General features: G+C 35.4%; 1 pseudogene; it reads left to right on the top strand.

The window, feature by feature from the left end:
* The first annotated feature begins 255 nt into the window (after nt 1-255).
* LOC131158583 (PI-PLC X domain-containing protein At5g67130-like) lies at nt 256-5,818 on the top strand (annotated as a pseudogene).
* Nucleotides 5,819-6,204: the final 386 nt, after the last annotated feature.

The raw sequence follows: 6,204 nt of genomic DNA, 5'->3' as shown, positions 1-6,204 counted from the left end.
ATGCGGTGAAGGTGGCTGGCCGTGAACAGTGTTTGTGGTCATAGAGCAGGGAGCGGCGGTGGCAATTGCTGCTGCTGCGTGTGACTGAAGGAGCTGTGGCCGTAAGGGTGGTCATGTGTTAGCTGGAATGGTGTCGTGACCGTGGGAGGCTGTCACAGTTGAAGATGGTGGTCGAGGAGATGGTCTGTGCACGAAGCGGCGATAAGGGGCTGTCGGAGTTGGAGATGGGAGGATGGTGATCGAAGTTGCGAGATGATGGAGAGAGATGGGTGTGGCTTGCCGTGGTGGTTCGGTGAGATGGAGATGGGAGGATGGAGGGCTGCAGCTAGGTGTGAATGTCAGAGGAGAGAATTCATGGCTTCCGGCTGTGTAAGAAGGAGATGGGGACAAGAGAGAGATGAGCGCCCCCTCCGGCCGTGTCTGGGAGGTTATGCAGAGAGGAAGATGAAGAGAGAGTAGTGTGGGAGAGTGGAGGGCTGTCAGCCTCCTCGCCTGTGTGTTTGTCCCCCCTTGCTTTTGTAAAAAAAAATTTTAAACCCTAGTAGCAAACATGTGCCGCCCCTTTCCTTTTCTTTTCTTTTTTTTTATTGCCAACATGAAGCCAAATAATAAAAATAAAAATACAAACTGATACTAGACCTAAAAATTTTAGGGACTCAATCAAAATTTCTAAAAATGAATGACTCAACCTAAATTATCTGGACTCAATTTAAAATCAAATTGATGCTCAATTTAAAATAAAATAACTAGGACTCAATAAAAATAAAGCAGGACTCAATTTTGAAAAAGACTCAATTAGTAATAACCGGGACTCCAATTTTGAAATAAAACAACACTCAATTTTGAAATAAACCGAGACTGAATCGGATTCTTCCATTCCCAGGAATACAAGGTCAACTTTTTAGCATACTGGGTCTTCTCATAATGGCTTGGGTAAAATTGGGATGTCTACAATAGGTATGCTGGCTCGGACAAAATCATCGACAGTTTCAGCCATCGATGGTTTGGCTTTTAACCAAACCAATTTTTTCTGTTTTACCTTTTCCATCCCCCGGTAACTCAAAATCGTCGACAAATTTCCTGAGCTTCACCAAACTGTCGACGGTTTGGTCCTGTACCAAACTGGATTCCCCTTATTATTATTATTATTATTATTATTATTATTATTATTATTATTATTATTATTATTATCTTTTTTTCTGGGTCTCTACACATCCTTTGCCAAAGAAATTTTTTTTTAAATACGGGAATAATGAAGTAGAAGGTGTACCTTTTGTAAGAACTGAATTTGAATATCCAAATATATCAGCTACTCAACAACAAATGGAGATACTTGTAAAACAACACAATTTTTCAAATGAATATCTCACTACAATAGGAGAACAATTGGATAGAGTACAAATACGTTTAGAGCAACTAGCAACCATACCTTCTTTTAGAATGACTGCTCTAAATCCAAAGGATAAACAATACCAGCCACCCTCAAGTTTCCCAAGCTCAGCCACTTTTACAATGCTGGAATCAATCTTTGGGAAAAATAAAAAAGATAAAGCAAAAGAAAAAATAAAACCACTTGTTCAAGAAGAAAAGTTGAAGAAGAAATATAATTTTCCTGACCCTTCGTATCTCAAAGAATGATTTAGTGATAATGATGATATTCTTAATGAAATAGTTGAAAAATTAGCCAAAGTTGTTGGCCTAACTGGGCTTTTCAATCTTGTTTTGATGATAACAAAATAAAAAATGTTTTAATATGTGTTGTTGAGTGGTTTTATTTCAAGACCAAGCCAAATGACACTCATGGTTAATCAGGGAAGCAAGCTATAAATCAAAGACAATCAAATGAAAGTTTCTCGATATATTGAAGAAATAAAAGACTCATGAAGAGCTTAAAGGCACTTGAAGTAAAGACTGAACCTCAAGAGGCTGCAAAACTTAGTGATTAAGGAGATCATGCTTAGAAGAATATTTGTAAGTACTTCAAATTCATTACTATTTAGATATGTGAAGCTCTTTGGGATAAGAAGACTTAGAAATCATTTCTAAAATCCTTGAAAATGATTTTGAAAGAGTTGTATTTGAGCTTTTCAAAATGAACTAGAGTAAAAAAATCAAAAATGAAAAAGAGGACTGGTCAGCCGACTGACCATTTTTGAACTAGGATCAGTCAGCCGACTGACTTTACGGAGATTTTGAATTTTGAACTATACGAGAAGTTTTTCAAAATTAATTCTATGATTTAATATCTTTTGAAAAGTTACCTAAATACTCAATGTCAACTTGTTCAATGAGGAAACTTTTCTTTAAGAAGTCTATAAATACCTCTCTTGCTCAATGAAAATATACGCTCAAGCAATACACGATTTCTACGCTAAAACTCACCTAAAGCTCATTGCTCACACTCTTGCTGAGGAAAAACTCTACGAAATTGCTAGTTGTTTAAAAAGATTTGGTTCTGATTTGCTACTAAAATTTCTATATTAATAAGAAAGAACCATTCGTGACTTCTAAGCCTTGAGCTTCATATTTTCTATTTAGTTTTGATTTTGAAGTACGATTAGTGATTTAACTTATACAACTTGCCCTATGTATGAGAGTGTTTTTGTACTCAAATATCCGTTCTTTTCTATTAGATCTTTGATGGTTCAAGATACAGTTGGATCGTTACACCAAGCATAAGTTGTTGCTTGGAGAGGTTTCTCTTCCTGAAAAAGAGGTTGTGTTGGCCTTATAAGGCTTAACATCTTGTTTTTATGCTAACAAACAAGTAGAACTTAACATACTTTGTTTAAGTGATGTATTTTCAAAACTCAATGATGAATGCAAGGTTAAAGAATTCATAAAAGTTTGTACTTCAAAGAAGGATGATTATATCAAGGCTTGAAGCATGGATTAAAACTTGAAGATCATGAGAGCATTGATATTAAAGAAAAAACATCAAGAATGAAAGCCCAAGAGATCAACATGGAAAGCTCAAAGAAAGATAAAGTAAGCATAAAGACCTCAAGGAATTCAAGAATTGAAAATTTGAAAGTCTAGAAAATTTCATGTAAGTACTTCAAAGAATTTCAATATGGATGCATGAAACTCTTAGGTTAATTTTTTAGACCTAGATACCTTTGAACATACTTGTAAAATATTTTTATAAGGTCAAAGATTGTTTCAAAAAGATTAGAATCATTTTTGGAATGAAAAGCACCAAAAGGAGGATTCTCAAATGCTGTCAATTTTTATACACTACAAAAAAACTGGTTTTTAGTGACAAAAGTATTAGTGACGAATTCAATTTCGTCACTAAAAGTTGGTATTAGTGACGGTTTTTAAGAACCGTCACTAATAGTCTAAGCATTAGTGATGGTTTTAGTAGCCGTCACTAATACGACACTATTAGTGACGGTTTTAAAACCGTCACTAATACTTTCGTCACTAAAAACAGCGCGGTAAATAATTTTCGCGTGAAATTTTTTTTGAGAAAATATTAGCGATGATTTTAGGGTATTAGTGACGGTTTTGAGACTGTTACTATTAGTGTTTTCATTTAAAAAAATTTAAAAATGAAATAGTTAAGGGTATTAGTGATGGTTTGGAAGAACCATCACTAATAAGGGGGTATTAGTGACGGTTTTAAAACTGTCACTACTTATTTTTTTGTTAATAAATTTTTAAAAAGAAATAGTTAAGGGTATTAGTGATGGTTTCAAAACCGTCACTACTAGTATTTTTATTTAAAGAATATTAAAAAGAAATAGTTAAGGGTATTAATGACAGTTTTGAAACTGTCACTACTAGTGTTTTTATTTAAAAAATATTAAAAAATAAATAGTTAAGGGTATTAGTGATGGTTTTAAAAACCATCACTAACAGTTTTTTTATTTAAAATTTTTTTAAAAAAATAGTTAAGGGTATTAGTGACGATTTGGGAGAATCGTCACTAATAAGGGGGTATTAGTGACGGTTTCAAAATTGTCACTACTAGTGTTTTTATTTAAAAAATATTAAAAAAGAAATAGCTAAGGGTATTAATGACGGTTTGGGAGAACCATCACTAATAATGGGGGTATTAGTGACGGTTTTGAAAATGTCACTGATGCTCGAAATCTTAAATTCCCACACTTTCCCCAAATTTCTTCTTTCTCCTCCCGCACTCTTCTCCCTCCCGTGGTCTCTTCTTTCCCCAACTTTCATTCCGCTCCTCCCTCCATTCCCACCGTCCCACTCCATTACTCCGTCGCCGCCCTCGAAACCCTCCTAGAAAACCATTGTCGCAGCCCCTAACTACATCTCCAATCATAGAAAATAAAAAATGCAGGCATATCATCATCCCTGTTATATTTATCTTTCTCTTTCTCTTTCTATCTCTCTCATGTATTTGCATTCTTTATTTGCAGAGACCTAATCGATTCCTGGGGAGGAATTTCCCCACCCAACTCCTATTTCTCGCACTGTGTCTCTTCCCCTGTTCTTCATCCTCTCTCAAGGTATCACTGTCATCTCCTGTCTTTCTCTTCATCGGTTCTTGAATTTTTTTTTCCCCCAAATTTTTTTTTTTTAACTTTATAATTTTCATCTCATGGTTATTGTACCTGAATCAGTTGGGAGAGACATGTGCTTCGGACGACGACTGTGACGCCGACTTGCGCTGCGAAACGTGTGATGTAAACGGGAATACTCGGCCCAGATGCACCCGGATCCAGCCACTGGAACCCACATCGAAGGTCTGTGATTGCTCTATGTTCTGATCTCATTCTTTGATTATCTAATGTGCGAACTGTGATGAATATATTGTTTATGAGCGGGTTGTACTGATATGGGTGGTCTGATGATTGATTAGGCAAACAGTCTACCTTTCAATCGGTATTCATAGCTAACGACTCACAACTCCTACTCTCTTTTGGGGGTGAAGCCCGCGATGGGACCTGTTCTTGTTTCTCCCAGGAACCAAGAAGATTTAGTTACCAATCAGCTCAATGTAATATTCGTTTTTCTTCCTTTGGTTTTTCGCCATCTGGGTTGCTTTTTGGAAGTATTTTTTATGCTTCCAAGAGCAAATTTTTTATATAATTTCAACTGTTGTCTTTAGTTGTTTCGGGAATATATGCCCCTCAGAATCTATTGTGCTTTGCATTATGCTTGTTTTTACGCTTTTGTTTAGTCAATGACAATTTTTTATTTTTCAATTTTCAAGAAGTGTTTTGGTCATTGTGAGTATTTGTCGCGTAAAAACAAATTTTTTCCCTGATAAACTCTTCATACACAATCCACTTATGCCACTCTCACTTGCACAACTTCTCACATGGATGTTTCCTTACCTAAATCATTGCACATTGTTCATGACATACTCTTTTACGATCAAAACATCTTAGAAACTCAGTTTATTCAGATTTCTTTTGAACTTTTTATTTACTCTGTAAGTAAGTATTTCTAATGTAAATTATCATTTTAATGAATCATTTGTCGCTCTATAGAATGGCACATTGATCACAACATAATCCAATATTTAGGGCATTGTTTCTGTTAAAATATATTTTTTAACAATTTGCTGTGAAATATGTGCTCATTGTAGAATGGTGTTCGAGGTCTAAAGCTTGATATGTATGACTTCGCCAACGATATCGGGTTATGTCACTCCTATGGTAGCGTCTGTTACAACTACACAACATTTGTAAGTGCTTCAATACCTAATTCTGTGAGGGCAATTTCCTCGATTTGATCAAGTGCTAACTATTACTTGTAGCAACCAGCCATTAATGTGCTGAAAGAGATTCAAGGGTTTCTGGAAGCAAACCCATCAGAAATTATTACCATATTTTTGGGGTGAGAATGTTGCATGATCTGCGCAGGTGGAAGGGTCTTTTCCAAATGATTTGTTTGGTTGCAGCAAAGGTGTGCGTTTGCGGTTAATGTCAATGGTATCAGCAAAGGTTTGTGTGTGTCTGTGTGTCCCTGCCACTATTGTGTATCGTTTTTAGATTTTATATTTTTTATTATTCTGTGTTACGTGTCTGCATATCATTAGATGTTTGGATTCTTTTGATTTCAACAACATGGAAGATTTGAAAATCCATCTTCTACGATCGTCAGTCACGAGAGTTTATAAATGTCTTTGAAAATAAGCACAAATTGAGATAATTTGAAAATAAGGCTTTCAAATAATTTGACTAGAACACCTAATTTGGTGTAAATGTCTTGAAAATTTTGACCTTG

This window comes from Malania oleifera, chromosome 6 (assembly GCF_029873635.1).
Source record: "Malania oleifera isolate guangnan ecotype guangnan chromosome 6, ASM2987363v1, whole genome shotgun sequence".
In the NCBI taxonomy this organism is placed as follows: domain Eukaryota; kingdom Viridiplantae; phylum Streptophyta; class Magnoliopsida; order Santalales; family Ximeniaceae; genus Malania; species Malania oleifera.
This window is presented reverse-complemented; position numbering and strand designations above follow the sequence as displayed.